We start from the raw sequence: 18,598 nt of genomic DNA, 5'->3' as shown, positions 1-18,598 counted from the left end.
ACGCCTAATGTTGTTTGGGCATCATATGCCTATGCATTATATCTTTTGTGCAGGGAAACCTTGATGACCCCTGGGGTCAGCTGTATCGACTTTGTAGACCGAAGAAGGCTCTTGCTGTCACTGGCATCAAAGTAGATATTTTCGATATAATAGTTTAAAAAATCGATTGATATCGATATTATCGTTAATTTGTCATCACCATTAATTTGGAAATGAAAATGGCGGAAATGTCTACGCTTTTGTTGACATTTTGCGCAAATAGTTCACAGAAATCAAAAAGGAAAAAAAAGTTAGGGGTTTTTAACCCGATAACATCGATAGACAAAACTATCTATAGATATTGTATTTTTAAAAAATAATCGATATTATCGATAGTGCCATCGATTTTTTGCCAGCTCTACGATAGAGTCCTAAGCAGAACTGTGATGTGAATAGTCCCATAATTTCACAACGTAAGTAATAGGTACCTGTAGTAATAGTTAATTACGATAATATTAATTTGAAAGTAGAGCATCCCAAATTTTCATTGATATCACCAACTTTAATTTAGCTTAACAACAAAATTTCAATCCCAAGAAGTATTATTAACATGTGCCTATTAGTTCAAATTGACCGTTCACTTAATTTCACTTCGAGGAAAAATGTAAATAATTTCCGAAAAATTATTATTTTCTACATAGGTTAAAGGTACCTGTATTTGCTTCGTTCCAGAACCTACTAGAACCTAATATTTTTTAAATATCTGTCAAATCTATAAAGTACAAAATTGTAAAAAATTAGACTCTTGTATATTCTGGAACAGTTTCTTTCTTTTATAATTTATTTATTGTTTAGAAAGGAATGTATATTATCATTTTTTAAACTAGAAATAAATTTTATCTATAATTTCATTTGTAAAAAATAAATGGTTCACTTTAGAGCGTCAATATGTAATAGGTACCATAGTATTAAGGTGAACCCCATCTGCAATAAATTTAAATGCAAAATATTTTTGGCGGTACACATACCTATCTAAAAAAAAAATTTTTTAGGAACAACTACAGTCGAATCTCGATTATCCGTGATGGTCGGGATCGGAGGCATTACGGATAATCGATTTTCCCGGATAATGGAGGCAATGCTTTTATGCTTCGAGGAAAAATGTAAATAATTTCCGAAAAAATATTATTTTCTACATACAGTGGCTCCAAGCGAAAGTCGTACACCTGATGAATTTTTTTTAATTAACTTATATCTCCGATACAAAAAGGGATATGAAGAAAGTATTTACGCAGCTTTATAGTGTACTTAGTCGACAATTTAGAAACACGATATAATAAAATAATCAACCCGTTTACATTGTTATAAAATAAAACTATCTGAAATACTAAGAATTTTAGCACCAAGCGAAAGTCGTACAGCAATTATAAAGACAAAATATTTATTAATACAAATCAACCTTCGGCATATTTCTGGTTTCAGTTGAATTCTGCAATCGATTTAGAATATTTTTGACCAGTTTTGAAAAGCTGAAGTTTAAAATATGTCGCTGTTTGTTTAGAAAATCTCTCCTATAAAGATGTCTGGAAGTATAAGTCGTCTGGAGACATTTTCCATTTATAGAACCACTTTAGACGATTTATTGTTCAAGCTTGAACTACAGTCCAGCCAACCCATGTTATTGAAACAATTATTTAATACCAGTGGTCGCAAATAATAAGCTCTTATGCTTGAAGTCAGAGTTTTGGCAGAAACAACAACGCTTACCTTGACCAATACATTATTCGACAGGTAGTGAGAACTCATTTTAATTATAAAATCTCACAGTTTGATTCCCAATGACTTCAGAAAAATTATAAAACAAAGATTCAAATCTGAAAGATAAGCCCCACACACCCACAAATTCACTGATGCGTTATGTTCTATTATTCGTGTATTAGACATGAAGCAATTTGTGGGATTTTTCACAATGTAATGTCAGGTTTCGGACAGAACTTGTTGGATCTCTGAAAATTACACTCTTTTAAGAAAATTGATGCATTCATCGCTATTGTTTTGATATTCTTAACATCGCTCTTGGATAAATTTATGTATAGCATTTTTACGATTTTTTTATCACCAATTGACAAGGTATTTATGTTGTAAAAATTTGAGTGCACATTGGAAAAATAAGCTTCCAAATATTTTTTTCAATCGATTAGAGTGTCGGGACATTAAAAATCAACTCATTTTGCACTTCGTGTATTAAACTATCCAAAAGAAAATATTGTTTTTTTTTAATGTTTTAGTTATTTTAAATATTTCGTATGGGTTTTTTTCTTATTAGTAGACATCAAGGTGTTGAATAGCTTTGCAGTTTTAATTTTCGATATCTGCTGAATCTAAAAAAATTGTTTTTGTAAAGTTAAATAAATAATTTTCTCATGTTGTTTTATAAAAATAATTTTTATTTCACTTTTACGCTTCTTTCCCATTTAATCTGATACAAGTTTCCAGAATGGACCCTGTCAATTGTAAAGAAGCGCAGATGTTACGCTAAATCGATCGCAGGATTTAACAAAAAACAGGAACATGTACTAGAATTAATTATTTTAACAAATACTTTGTCTTTATAATTGCTGTACGACTTTCGCTTGGTGCTAAAATTCTTAGTATTTTAGCTAATTTAATTTTTCAACAATGTGAACGGGTTGATTATTTTATTATATCATGTTTCTAAATTGTCGACTAAATGCACTAAAAGGCTGCGTAAATGCTTTCTTCATATCCCATTTTGTGCCGGAGATATAAGTCAATTAAAAAAATTTCATTAGGTGTACGACTTTCGCTTGGAGCCACTGTAGGTTAAAGGTACCTGTATTTGCTTCGTTCCAGAACCTACTAGAACCTAATATTTTTTAAATATCTGTCAAATCTATAAGGAAAAAAATGTAAAAATTAGACTCTTGTATATTCTGGAACAGTTTCTTTCTTTTATAATTTATTTGTTGTTTAGAAATGAATGTATATTATCATTTTTTAAACGAGAAATAAATTTTATCTATAATTTCATTTGTAAAAAATAAATGGTTCACTTTAGAGCGTCAATATGTAATAGGTACCATAGTATTAAGGTGAACCCCATCTGCAATAAATTTAAATGCAAAATATTTTTGGCGGTACACATACCTATCTGAAAAAATAATTTTTTTAGGAACAACTACATATTTAAGTAAGTAATAAATAAGGTGTGTGCGTGAATTAAAAGAACTAACCATTTTACAATAACAACATTGTTGTTGTAAAAGCAAAATGTCAACAAACGCGCCTCGGATCTATGGACTCCCTAAAGTCCACAAGCCCAATGTACCGTTAAGACCCATAGTTTCGTCGATAAATGTTCCCTGCTATCAATTGTCCAAATTCCTAGGACAAATTTTAAAAAATCTAATATCACCCAAATATAATATAAAGAATTCCGCAGAACTTAAGGAAAATATTCAAAACATCAAACTTGCCAACACGGATATACTAGTTTCATTTGACGTTGTATCCCTGTTTACAAATATTCCTGTCCACACCGCCATTAAACTCATTATGGAAAAATGGGACCAAGTAAAGAAATACACGGAAATTCCTAGAAACCTCTTCCTTCAAATTTTGCAATTCTGCCTAAAAGATAATAATTATTTCACTTTTGACAATAAAATTTACAGTCAAATCTTCGGAATGCCCATGGGGAACCCTCTTTCGCCCACAATCGCTGATATAGTTCTAGATAACCTACTTGACGACACAATAGCTGAGCTACAACATAAGGACATAAATATCAAATACATAGCCAAATATGTAGATGATATTTTAGCAATAATAAACAAGGACGATGCAGATGAAATTCTTAACACATTCAACAAATATCACAACAAAATTCAATTTACACTAGAAATAGAGAAGGAAGAAGCAATACCCTATTTAGATGTCAAGTTAAAACGAGCCAATGACACAATAGTTTTTGATTGGTATAGTAAAGAGACCTCATCTGGAAGGATAATTAACTACCACGCAACACAACCGAAATGCCAAATCTTCAATACAGCCAAAAACCTAATCTACAGAATTCTGAGTATCAGCGACAAACAATTTCACAACAAGAACATCACAATAATAAAAAACATATTAAGCAACAACAGTTTTCCAACAAAAGTCATCAACTCCCTCATTGAAGAAATTACAAGCAAATTAAAAAGAGAACAACATAATAAAACAATATCCGACGAATTAAATACGACTCTAAAACATTTTTACGGTGTTACCTACATCCCAGGCCTTTTCGACAACCAACAACTTCGAAAAATAATACCTAACAACAACATAAGCTTTGCCTACAAACCAAACTTAACACTCAATACGATATTCACAAACACCAAAGCGCCCATTGACAAGCAACAACAAAACAACGTGGTGTATCAGATCAAATGCAAAGGAAACAACAACGATAATTGTAACCTAATTTACATAGGGACAACAAAAAGAGCATTAAACGTCAGAATGGGGGAACACAAGCTAGACATAGAGAAACAAAGAGAAACGACGGCGCTAGCACAACATGCATTAAGCAAAGACCACACACCGGACTTCGACAACGTCGTAATAATAGATAAAGAGCGAAAAGAGAAGAAGAGACTGATGATAGAAAGTTTACGAATACAACAGAACCTAGGACGGACGATGAACTTAAAAGAAGACACTGATAATATAAGCGCCAGTTACGGAATAGCAATGTTGTAAACAGAAGTGATATTAGTTTTTAAGTCGTCTTTATTGTTTATGTTTTGTTTAGTATAAATTCAATGTAACGCGTCTTAAAAATAATATTGTAAGTTACAAGTTGTTTACAATATCTTGATGTTTTTGTTTCAATGTAAATTGTATCATTTTATTTATTTAAATAGACGAAGTCCCCTGAAGAAGTCGCCAAAAAAGTGACGAAACGTAGGGATGAAAAGCAATAATTCATCTTGTTTTATTTGCTAAAACCATCAAAAAAGGTCATATAGCTAAAAAAATCATCAACATCAACGTCAATGAAAATATTTGGATATTACGTGTTCCATACGTAATTTTTTTACTTTATGATGTATAGGTGGTTTCTAGAATTTTCTCGTATGTTCTTTCCGAATTTTTAGTCGGCTTACTCCTATATGCTCTAGTTTCCGAGATACCACATTTCGACGTGAATGCTTAAGTTTTTCTCAGCTATGGATTTAATAAAAACCTGCAAGTTCAAAACACGTTTCAAAAATCAGAACATTAATATTCGATTTTTTTAAATATATGGAGCCAAAGTTGGGAAAAATTTTGGGTCACTTTGTTCCATGTGAATTACAAACAGACAATTGCCACAAGGAAAATTGCCTAATGTAGATATGGACTTTCTGACATTAAATCGAAGTCGCACAGTGTTGCATGTCTTGTAGTTTATTTTTTTCCTATGAACAACATTATTATACGTATTAACACTTTGTGGCCCGATGTTGCCAGTGGGCAATTTTGCATGTTTGTGTATGCGTATTACCCAAAACCGTTTAAGATATTTACGTATACTAAGTGGGTTTCGGTAGGTTGATTTCTGAAGAATAAAAAATGGAAACTCCTTTTAAATAAATAGCTAGATTGGGGAAGTTATGCTTGTTTAAATATAAGTAGCCAAGTAAAAATTTGGACATGAAATATTTTAGTGGTTTTATAAAATGCCGTTAATTGTCAAAATAATTGAATAATTGCAGCCAACATTTTTTGAAAAATCATATTGAGATGTTAATCCAATAAAATAAAAAAAAAACGAACATAAAATTTACAGTTGCAATCGGTATAGAGCCGAAAAATATCTTCATATAAAAAATAAAAAGTATAACGATAATACAAAGACTTAAGAAACAAACATTGTTATTTTTTATAACCACAATGGCCCAACCACGATGAATTTTTAAGATTTTTTTTGCAGAGGACTTATTTTTGTGACTACTAATCATAATGAATATGAAAAATATTTTTATCTCTACGGAAAAAATGCGGGGTTCAAAGGGTTAAGCATTTGCAACATACATTATCGATGTTTATATTTGTAATTGTTTTCTTTAGTTGAAAATTTCAAGAGAAAAAAATATTTTTCACAGGATGTATTTATGGGGAGGATAACATTTGTTAGTTTTGGCACAAAAGTTTTTACTGTACTGGTCATTTTTCAACTGGCTGCCCAATCCGGTTAGACAGTGACATTGATTATACTGTTCATTTAAGTAGCCTTGCAGTTGAGATCGAAGAAATGTGAGGTTATATTAGCAAGCCAGTGAGGGTTGGTCTCCAGTACTGCTGCCAGAAATTTGCTAGTGTGTCACAGGAGCTTGCAATAGCTGTTATGGACAGTAAGATTGTCTTAGTATCTATATTCTCCAAGTAAGCAACGATGTTGTAAACTTTGAAATAAATTGAAAAAAACACTCAAATAGTTGAACGACGAGAGTAGAAATTACATCCAACAAGTAGTTAAACGTTCAGTCATCGTTTTAGTGACTTTCATGAATAAATACGACATATTCCTACTGTCCGTATTTGTCACTGCGAATTCAGCTGTCGGTGCGATCGGACGTGTTTGTAACTCAGCGGAAAAATTTATTTAAAATTCGGTTTTACAAAAACAACGATTTTTGCCGTCCTGCTCTAATTTTATTTTCAAATTTTCTGACCCTGTCAGATACATTAAAAGTGTTGTTGGGGAATCCATTAAGATTTCCCAATACGCGAATACAGTGTGTGCTAGTAGATCTTGTGGACATTGGAACAGTTGAGACAAGTGCGTGGTTTTTGGATACCCGAGAGTTTTTTGTTTTTATTAGTTTGCTTCGGAATACCCTTGATAGTGACGCGGATTTGTGCCTGGACATCGGTAAGTGGTTTTATTGTTATTAATTGGTTGCTGGAATGCCTCCTAAGGTGGCTGCGCCTACTAAGGCGAAGCCGAAAAAGGCAAGTGGGACGAAGGTTGGGGGATCCAACGATCCTCTGGCTGGGGAATCCACTGATGATGTGGAGATGGCTGGCCGTGATAGCAGTGTTGAGGCTGGTAGTCGTGCTGCAGCAGCGAAGAAGTTTTTGTCTCCTCCTCCTGCAACCAGGAGGTTGAGGCGTACGGAGAGTGAGGGGAGTTCTGATGGAGGAGAGGAAGGAAAGAGAGCGAAATTGGGTACGCCAGTAAAGGGTGCTCCAGTGGCGTCGGCGTCGGTAGTTTTGAGTGGTGAGGCTGCGTTTGGTAGCTTGAATGCGCCCGTTGTTCCGCAGATGGAAGAGAGTGTGAGTGTGGCATCTGAGAGAGTGGATGGTGGTCAGCAGAGGGAGAGTCGCTCACGTGTCAAGAGAGGTGGGGTGAGGTCTGTTGGTGGTGTAACAGTGTTTGAAATGAAGGCGGTTACAGACACGTTATTGGACCTTATTTGTGAGAGTCAGTGCTCCACTCAAATCACCAGAGAGGTAATTAGTCTGGCGAGTATGTACGAGGAGATGTTGATGAGAGCCATCGTTGAGAATGAGAGGCTGAAGGGCAGTTTGGAGGCATATGAGAGTATACCGGCTGCAGGTTTCCGCGGGGCCTTTAAGGCAGGCCACTCCTGTGGCAGCGCCTCCTGTGGCGCCCCATGCAGTGACGGTGGCTGCTGTGCCAGTAGTTAAGCCAGTGGATACGTGGTCGGTGGTGGTAAGGCCGAAGAAAAAGGGCCCTTCTGGTGAGGAGGTGGTGAAGAAGGTGTTGGATGAGGTGGCACCAACTTTGGGTGTGCGTGTCCATGGTATCAAACCAATTAAGGATGGTGGCGCTGTAATCAGGACAACATCTGTAGCAGAACGGGAGCGAATTGTTAGCAATGAGAAGTTTGCTGAGATTGGGATGGATGTGACGGTCAACGAGAAATTGGGCCCTAAGGTAGTGGTGCAAAATGTGCTCAAGTGTATCCCCGTTGATGAGTTTATGCAGCAGCTATTCTCGATGAACTTTAAGGAGATAATGTCACCGGTGGCCTATCAGAAGTGCGTTAGGTTGGTGACTGCTCCTTGGGAAGCGGGTGACGACAGGCAGGCGAAGCTAAATGTCGTCCTGGAGTGCACGGAGAGGGCTGCCGAAAAGTTGTGCCACGAAGGAGTTTATATTAAGTGGCATCGTTTTACGGCTCGCAGACAGGATATTGTAGCATCCTGTTACAGATGTTTGTCGTTTGACCACAGAGTCCGGGAATGTAGGTTCCAATCTGACGTTTGCGCAGGTGTGGTGGCACTGGTCACATTTCGTCCCTGTGCCCCAACCCTATCAACTGTCTTCCAGCAGAACATTTAATGATGTCCCTGGAGTGCCCAGTTTTGGCAGGATTGGTGGCCAGGGCTAATGCTCGACATTAATATGATTAGAGTCCTACAATACAATTGTCAGGGCTCGGCGAGTGAGACTCAGGAGCTGGGCCATGCTATGCTGACTATGGGCGCTTCCATTGCACTGCTGCAAGAGCCTTACTGTAGGGATGGCTGTGTGAGGGGGTTGCCGGGGGGTATGCGGGTTTTTACGGACCAGAATTGTGACTCTGCTATAGCTGTGGGGGACAGTGACCTTGACTGTACTGTTCTTTTAAGTAGCCAATGGGGGGTTTGTCTGTCCGTAGAATGGGCGGGGGGAAAGGTGTTGTTGGCTAGCATCTATTGTAGATTTAGCTTGCCCCTGGAGCCTTATCTTGGGTATATGGATGCGGTACTACTCCTTGAGAGTAGTTGTCCGCTAATCCTAGGTTTAAACGCTATTGCAACCTCCTCTTTGTGGTTCTCGAAGATGACCAGCAACACATCCGGCCATCAGAATCGCACAAGAGGAGATTTGCTAAGTGAGTGGGTGTTAGCGAGGGGCCTGGTGGTTTTAAATGAGCCCTCGGATCTGTATACCTTTGATGGTCCATCCGGAGTAAGCGACATTGACGTGACGGTTGCAAATGGGGCAGCAATGACGGCTTACCAGTTTAGTTGGCAGATTAGTGAAGACTGGGGTATTGGTGACCATAGGCTCATTGAGATTATGGTCACGCCACGGGGACGGACGAGGGCGACTAATCGTTTCCGGGGTTGGATGGAACGAGACGTGAACTGGGACCATTATGCGAACTGTGTCAGGGAGGCAGCAATGCCATTAGCGGACTTCAGGGCACTGACGTTAGATGACCAGGTCAGCAAGTTGAATGAGTGGATGAGAAGCGTCAATGACGTACTCCTTGGCAGACGCCGTCAGGTGAAGCCAAGTAAGGTCAAATGGTGGACCCGTTGTAGTGTACGTGTGTCATAAATGTTTATATTATTTAACTTCATCCATTTCAATATCAAAATATTAACAGCTCATAATACTTTAATATTATTCACCAACAAAGAGTCACTGACTTCATTCATTCATGTTGTCGGTGGTCAGTTACTCCAAATACCTCTTGGTGTCGTATGACATATTTCGTTCACACGTCCAACGACAATTGTCGTTCTGATTTTGACATTGTTGCAATATGATCCCGCACGCGTACACTCACACAAATACAATTAACGTAGTATTTAGATATTATATTCTTATAAATGTAAATTATGATTTAGTATAAATAGACATAATAATTTCGAAATAAAATCAATCATTCACTGTTAATCAACCACTGTATTATTTCGCTCTACATGGCGACCGTGACAAGTGCTCTATCTGCACTGCACGGAAAAATAATATTATAAAGTGCTCGCCCATGGCACTATAAAAAACAAAAGAAAGTGTTGATTAGAACGGTTTGCTACTGAAGAAGAAAAATTTGCCGTTGAAGAAGACATCTTTACCAAGCCACAATCAATTGAAGGACGACAACAAAAAGGGTCCCGAAGCCAGGTGTACAAGAACAGCCAAAGAAGAATGCCGAAAATACATATAATAATATATAAAATTAGTTATACAACTGAGTGCTCACCCAGCACCAGTCAGGGCCAGAAGGCGTAATTCGCTCTTGGCAAACAATTTTTTTTTAATACATTACATATAGCTATTTAACTATTGTAATATAAAAATATATTTTATACTTCAAATATAAACTTAAATATTGTATTGTAAAAATGGGATCAGAAGAGTCCAAAATTTCAAACCCAAACGCTAATTTAATTAACAACATTGAAGTAATAGACCATACCGACCAAATAACTTCCTTATGGTATCTATTGCTAATATTGAATGTCTTAGTAGGAATAAACTTATTAATAAAATGTTATAGTATGCATAAGAAAGCATTAAAAAAGAAATATATCAGTCGAGGAAACGACTTAGATAAAATTTAAAAATCAATTAAAAACAAATGTTTAATAAATAACAATTAAATATAATGAAAACAAAACTATAGTTATATTTCTCAATGGACTGGCAATCAATACTCTGTAAATGTAGAGACATTAAAGATACATTCGAAAAATCATATAAATGTTTAAATACTGATAGACCGACTAAAGAGGAAACAGTTGTAAAACACTTGGAAAATTTATTAAGTTGTCTGGAACAAATTAGGGTAGTCCTAAACGTTAACTATTCACGTCTGACTGTATCGCACAAAAGTGCCGCAGAAGGATTCTTTTTAGATATCAGGAATAGATTACTACAGGTTGCAAAAAGGAAGAATATAGAACTAAACATTAAAGAGTCCATTCATGAAAAAATAGATATAAAAATAACAACAATTTCAGGAAAATCATCCACAAATACAGAATTGAACAATAAGGATATATTACAACCAAGCATATTTACAAAAGAAAGCAAAATGGCTCAACCGAAGACAGAATTTTTAAAAATGGCATCAAGTATGCTTCCAGAATTTGATGGGAAAGCGGAAAACCTTAAGAAATTTATTGTCGCTTTAGAATTACTTATTACTCTACAAGAAGAACATGAAGAAATATCGGTCGCTTTGGTGAAAACCAAACTTACAGGTACAGCAACAAATCTAATTAGTAATGAGACAACTCTAAGAGACATAATTGAAACACTAAGAAACACAGTTAAGGGCGAATCAGTGGAAGTGGTTACTGCCAAATTGATGAACCTTAGACAAAACAACAAGACCGCTAGTCAATTTGTAAAAGAAATAGAAGAACTAACAAAATCCCTTGAGCAAGCCTATATCTCGGACGGATTAGCAAATAATACTGCAAGGAAGTACAGTACACAGCATGCTATAAAAGCAATGACAAAGAATTGTTCTAATAGCAAAGTTAAAATTATAATGGAAGCGGGAACATTCAATACTATGAATGATGCCGTTAGCAAATTCGTCAATAGTTGCACCGAGGCAACGGACGGTAACAATTCGGTATTCTACTACAACCAAAGAGGTAGAAATAATAGAAGTAGAAATCAAAACAAAAATCAAAATAGAAATCAAAATAGAGACAATCGCAGATACCATAATAACAGACAACAAGGTCATTCTTATAACAGAGGTGGTAATCGCAACAGACAAAGGAACAATAACCGAAGTGTAAATGTAACACAATCGGGAAACGAATTGCCCCCCTTGAGCGATCCAGAATAAATGAAATATATTATTTTAATCTCAGTCTAAGTAATTTTATAGAAGTTAAAAATGCCGACACAAAATGTAGACTTATATTGCTAGTTGACACTGGTGCTGACATACCATTATTAAAGAATTTATATGGACAATACGAAAACGTGAATAAAAATAATATAACTAATCTATCAGGTATCGGGAAAGGAGTCATAAAATCTTTAGGATCAATAGACGTTAATCTTAAATTATCTAATTTTATCGTGCCACACAATTTTCATATTGTCCCACAGAGTTTCCCCATTCAATGTGACGGAATACTTGGAATGGACTTTATGAAAAAATATAATTGTTTATTAGATTTTAAAAGTGGAAATGACAGTTTCGCTTTAAGACCTCGTAATTTCCACGGTTGTATACGAATCCCATTAATTCACAAAATTAAAGAAAACGCTATTTTACTTCCTGCCAGATCAGAAGTGATTAAACAAACACGTTTAGTAACCAATGAAAAATCAGTACTAGTGCCAAATCAAGAAATTCAACCAGGAATATTCATAGCTAGCACAATAGTAGAAAGTGATGCAGCTTTTATAAGAATAATAAATACAACTAAAGATGATGTTACATTAAACAGTAAAAATATTAAATTTGAATCATTAGAAAATTATGATATAATAACGGAATGTCAACAAACAGATAAAAGAACTAAAGAAGTTCTGAGTAAATTAAAATTTCCTTTTCTCTTTAAAGAAGGCCTCAGAAATCTCTGTGCTGAATTCAGCGATATTTTCGGTATTGACAGTGAACCTATAACATCAAATAATTTCTACAAACAAAAACTTAGATTGAGTGACAAAACGCCAATATATATCAAAAATTATAGAATACCTGAATCTCATAAGGAAGAAATAGATAAACAAGTCTCAAAATTAATTAAGGATAAAATAGTGGAGCCATCTATTTCCGATTATAATAGCCCACTTCTCTTGGTACCCAAGAAATCATTACCAAACTCTTCCGAGAAAAGATGGCGGTTAGTAGTAGACTACCGTCAAGTAAATAAAAAGTTGATAGCAGATAAATTTCCCCTTCCAAGAATAGATGATATTCTTGATCAACTCGGTAGAGCAAAATATTTTTCATGCCTTGATCTTATGTCTGGATTTCATCAGATTGAGTTAGAAGAAGAATCCCGTAACATAACATCATTTTCAACCAGCAATGGTTCTTATCGATATACTCGACTTCCATACGGATTGAAAATAGCACCAAACTCTTTCCAACGCATGATGACTCTTGCATTTTCAGGACTGAAACCATCACAAGCATTTCTGTACATGGACGATTTAATAGTAGTAGGATGCTCTGAAAAACACATGTTCAAAAATTTAAGAGATGTTTTTCAATTATGCAGACGTTACAGCTTGAAACTACACCCAGAAAAGTGTTCATTTTTTATGCATGAAGTTACGTTTTTGGGTCATAAATGTACTGATAAGGGCATACTTCCTGATGAAAGTAAATATGACGTTATTAAAAGATATCCAACGCCCACAGATGCTGATAGCGTTAAACGGTTTGTAGCATTTTGTAACTACTACAGACGTTTCATTAAAAATTTTTCAGAACACTCTCGTCATTTAACTCGTTTGAGCAAAAATAATGTTCCGTTTGAATGGACACCTGAATGTAATATGGCGTTTGAATATTTGAAAAATGCATTAATGAAACCTACACTGTTACAATATCCAGATTTCAAAAAGGAATTCTGTATAACTACAGACGCCAGCAAACATGCATGTGGCGCTGTTTTAACGCAAGATTATAATGGAATACAACTTCCAGTTTCGTATGCATCAAGAACTTTTACAAAGGGAGAATCCAACAAATCTACTATAGAACAAGAGTTAATAGCGATACACTGGGCAATCAAACATTTTAGACCCTATGTATATGGAAGAAAATTTTTGGTAAGATCAGATCACAGGCCACTTGTATATCTATTTTCTATGCGGAATCCAAGCTCCAAACTAACACGGATTAGATTAGATTTGGAAGAATATGATTTTATAGTAGAATACCTCAAGGGGAAGGACAATAGCGTAGCAGACGCACTATCCCGTATTACGGTAGATGAACTTAAGAACATGACAAGTAATATCATGAAGATAATGACAAGATCGTCTAAAAATCAGGAAAATACCTGCGCAGGTAATACTAAAGAAATTAATGGACAGTGTAATGATAATAAGCCCAATGTCTATGAAGTCATTAATAATAATGACGCACGTAAATACGTACAAATAAAACTAGATTCCAAAAAATGTTTGCTAAAACATGGAAAGAAGGTTTTATCCAAATTTATAGTGAGTGACATGTACTCCAATGGAAATCTCGACTTAGGTCAGTTTTTCCAAAGGCTTGGCTCAGAAGCCGGGTTACATGGAATTACACGATTAAGAATGTCACAAAACGAGCAGATTTTCGAAGCTGTCTTGTTAAATAAGTTTAAAGAAATGGGCAATAAAATACTGAAAAATGTAAAAGTAGCGCTACTACAAAACGTGACATTAATAGACAAGAATAATAAGTCCAATATAAGTAAAATCCTGACAAAATACCATGATGATCCAATAGAAGGCGGCCATTCAGGAATTACGCGTACCCTGATGAAAATAAGAAAATATTATTACTGGCCACAAATGACAAAAGATATAAGAAACTATGTAAAGAAATGCAAGAAATGTCAAATAGCAAAAACAACTACACATACAAAAACGCCAATGACTATTACTCAAACACCTTCAGGTGCTTTTGATACCGTTATTATTGACACTATAGGACCTTTACCAAGAACTGAAAATGGTAACGAGTATGCCGTAACGTTAATTTGCGATCTCACAAAATACCTTGTTGCAATTCCAGTTCACGATAAAAGTTCAAAAACGGTAGCAAAAGCCATAGTTGAACATTTTATTCTGCACTACGGGCCAATGAAGACGTTCATAACGGACCAAGGTACAGAATATAGAAATGCTCTAATGACGGACATTTGTAAATACCTTAAAATTGATAAATTGACATCAACCGCTCATCACCACCAAACCCTGGGAACAGTAGAGCGCAGCCATAGAACATTAAATGAGTATGTACGTTCATACATATCTGTAGACATTAATGACTGGGATGTTTGGTTGAAATATTTCCAATATTGTTACAATACAACACCATCAACAGTACACCAATACTGTCCTTTTGAACTAGTATATGGAAAAATCCCTACACCATTAATAAATTTAGAAAATGTAGATAACGTAGATCCCTTGTATAATTTAGATGACTATGCAAAGGAAATTAAATATAGATTGCAAACAGCGTACAAACGCGCAAAATTAATGATAGAAAGTTATAAAACAAAACAGAAAAAATTATATGATAGAACAACAAATGACTTTGATATAGAAGTAGGAAACTTAGTTTTATTAAGGAATGAAGTAGGACATAAATTACAGAGTAAATATTTAGGACCATATACGGTAACTGACGTAAATGATAGAAATAATATAAAAATTAGGGATAGCAAAGGAAAGCAACAACTAGTTCATAAAGATAGATTAAAACCATTTAATAAATAGAAAAACAAAACACATTTGATCAAATGTGTTAAAAATGAGAAAAAATGTGTTGAAAATGAGAAAAAATGTGTTAAAAATGAGAAAAAATGTGTTAAAAATGAGAAAAAATGTTTTAAAAATGAGAACAAATGTTTAAAAAATACAAAATATTTTAAATATAAATGTTAAGTATAATAAAACTAGCTATCTAACTAAACTACGTAAATATAAAACATAATAAGAAAAAGAAACATAAAAAACTATGTTAAAGAATGATAATCCAATTTCACATTGTATCATCATTCTTCTAAAAAGGGAAGGTGTAGTGTACGTGTGTCATAAATGTTTATATTATTTAACTTCATCCATTTCAATATCAAAATATTAACAGCTCATAATACTTTAATATTATTCACCAACAAAGAGTCACTGACTTCATTCATTCATGTTGTCGGTGGTCAGTTACTCCAAATACCTCTTGGTGTCGTATGACATATTTCGTTCACACGTCCAACGACAATTGTCGTTCTGATTTTGACATTGTTGCAATATGATCCCGCACGCGTACACTCACACAAATACAATTAACGTAGTATTTAGATATTATATTCTTATAAATGTAAATTATGATTTAGTATAAATAGACATAATAATTTCGAAATAAAATCAATCATTCACTGTTAATCAACCACTGTATTATTTCGCTCTACACCGTGAGCTGGGTCGGATGCGAAGGGGAGTGGCGCGCCTGAGGAAGCGTTTCCAAAGGGCAAGACGAACCAATGCGGAAGATCTGGCTCAGCGTAAAGCTGAGTTCCTTGCTGCTCTTAGGACGTACAAGGACGAGCTATCTAGGAGTAAAGAAGACGATTGGAGGAGGTTTATACAGGACAACAGGGATGATCCCTGGGGTAAGGTATACCGTGTGTGCCGACACGGTGGGTCTAAGCGTCAGGTTGACCTACAGGCGTTGCGTCTTGGCTCCACGTCGACGGCCTCGGGGTGGGCGGGAAACGTAGGGATTTTGCTGGGGTCTTTCTTCCCAAGGTCGGAGACTCAATCACCTCCCCCGCTTGTGTGGGAGCTGGGTGAGCCTCCGGACTTGGAGCGTAATGAAGTTGCGGACAGTATCTGCCGGATTAGGAGTAGAAAATCGCCAGGTATCGACGGCATGACTGGAAGGATGTATAAAGCCATCTGGAAAGTCATGCCTGAGTATATTGAGTCCGTTCTTGGTGGTTGCATTAACCAGGGGTACTTCCCGCGTGCGTGGAAGAAAGCTCGCCTCGTGGTGCTCCTCAAGTCGCCTGATCGGGTAAGGAGTAATCCTCGCTTGTATCGGGGCATAAGCCTTCTCCCAGTGCTTGGAAAAGTGCTTGAGAGGATTATGGTGGCAAGGCTTGGGGAGTGCCGCGGCGTGAGTCCTTCTCCGCATCAGTTCGGCTTTGTCGAGGGTAGAGGTACTGTGGTCGCGTGGATGCATGTGCAGAACAGTCTGAGCGGGTCAAGTGCCAAATATGTCTTAGGCATATTTGTCGACTTTAAAGGCGCATTTGACTTCCTTTCGTGGGATAGCGTGCTCGCAAAGCTGTCTGAGATTGGGTGTCGGGAGTTTCTTCTCTGGTCCAGTTATTTCAGTGGACGAAGGGCTTGTGTCGTGGGAGCCAATGAGACGGTCTGGACAGATGTGGAGCGAGGCTGCCCTCAGGGGTCTATCTGTGGTCCATTTATTTGGAACCTCATGATGGATTCTCTGCTGCGGGAGTTAGCGACCACTTTCAAGATCTGTGCGTATGCTGATGATCTCCTCATCATGATTGAAGGTGAGGCTCGTGCCGAACTGGAACGTCGTGCTGAGGAGGCCATGGGTATCGTGGAGGTCTGGAGTGACCGAGTGGGTGTTGAGGTGTCAAAGGAGAAGACTGAGCTAATGCTGCTGAAAGGCAGATTAGCGCACAGTCGACCTCCCCACGTTCGATTTGGTGACCACGGCATACGGTATGTCAAGCAGGTCAAGTACCTTGGGATAACTGTGGCCGAGAGAATGAATTTCCTGCCGCACTTCGATCGTTTGAAGGACAAGTTGACTGCTGTAGCTGGAATGGTCAGAAGGGTCTTGCGGACCGACTGGGGTTTGAGCAGACGTTCCGTGCGCACCATATATGGTGGACTCTTTGTTGCCTGTGCAACATATGGGGCGCCTGTATGGTGTGCTGCAGCAGAGTCTGTTGTTGGACGTAAGAAGCTCTTGTCGTGTCAACGTGTGGTCATGTTAGCATGCCTGCCAATGTGTCGCACTGTGTCCACGGACGCAATGCAGGTGCTACTTGGCGCCCTGCCCTTTGATCTGGAAGCGAGATGTAGGACTGTTCTGTACAAGCTGAAGCGTGGCTTGCAACTGTCCGAGGATGATTGGCTCGGGCCTTCTGATATGGTGGATGGGGATGTTAGGCGGCGCAGTGCAATCCTTCGGGAGCGTGCTGCTGTTAGGTGGCGGACTAGGTGGACGGACAGCGACAAAGGGCGGGTGACGTACGAATTTATTCGTGACGCAACGTTCGTACTGGACCGCCCAGACTTCAGATTTAGCATGAGTCTGGGATTCTTACTGACGGGGCATGGCTCTCTAAATGCATTTTTATATGCAAGAGGCCTGTCCAGGACAGATTTATGTGGGTGTGGGATGACTGAGGACTGGAGGCATATACTGACGGAATGTCCTTACTATGATGACATTAGAGTTTTAGTCAATATGGGTATAACGTATGGAGGGGCGGGGTGGGATTTCAGTAGGGCACTTGGAGACAGTCGGACCTTTAGTTGTTTAAGTAGGTATGCACGTGAAGTGTTTGATAGGAGAAGGACTAGACTTAGTGGAGGTAACTCCTCCACATAGTCATCTCTACAGTTGGGCTTGTTGTGTTGGAGGAGGAGGAGGTTGGAGAAGTTGAGTGGTGCGGCGTCGTGTTTCTCTGGTGTGGATGTCATGTCGGTCATCCGTGAAGGTGGCTTCGTCTATTGTTTGTGTTGTGTTGTCCGTTGCCGCGGTCCTTGTGGGCCCTTTGTGCAGTCCGTGAGGGCAGCATGTTAATTGTTTGTGGTCCTGTGTTGTTTGTTAATTTCCGCTGGCTTATTTGGAGGAGGTCACCAGTCCGGGACTGTTTGGAGTCCAACTGGTAGTGGTCATTGGCCACGAAGCTTGACCGGAGGCTATATTCTGGTACCGCGGGTGCCAGGTGCCCCCAGATCCTCGGATCTGGCCTGGCAGTTGGTGTTGGCCCCCTTGTGGGAGCTGTGGTTTGGACCTAAATCGCGGGTAGAGTTTCGGCTCGAATGTGGAGTTGCATTGCAACCGGGTGCCTGACCCATAGAAAGCCAGGAGTTTAGATAGGCTCCGCTCCTAACCAAGGTGGCGATCACGTC

General features: G+C 37.6%; 1 long non-coding RNA gene across 1 annotated transcript in view; it reads left to right on the top strand.

Annotated features, from left to right (window-relative positions):
• LOC141392948 (uncharacterized) overlaps positions 1–17,440 on the top strand; it is a 545,805-nt gene extending 528,365 nt beyond the window's left edge. The window contains exons 2-3 of the long non-coding RNA XR_012409925.1: positions 16,805–17,043; positions 17,091–17,440. This is a non-coding gene — a long non-coding RNA (uncharacterized lncRNA). The remainder of the gene's footprint in view (positions 1–16,804; positions 17,044–17,090) is intronic.
• The last annotated feature ends 1,158 nt before the right edge of the window (positions 17,441–18,598 follow it).

Source organism: Musca autumnalis, unplaced genomic scaffold (assembly GCF_047663935.1).
Source record: "Musca autumnalis isolate F117 unplaced genomic scaffold, ASM4766393v1 scaffold_2, whole genome shotgun sequence".
Taxonomy (NCBI): domain Eukaryota; kingdom Metazoa; phylum Arthropoda; class Insecta; order Diptera; family Muscidae; genus Musca; species Musca autumnalis.
This window is presented reverse-complemented; position numbering and strand designations above follow the sequence as displayed.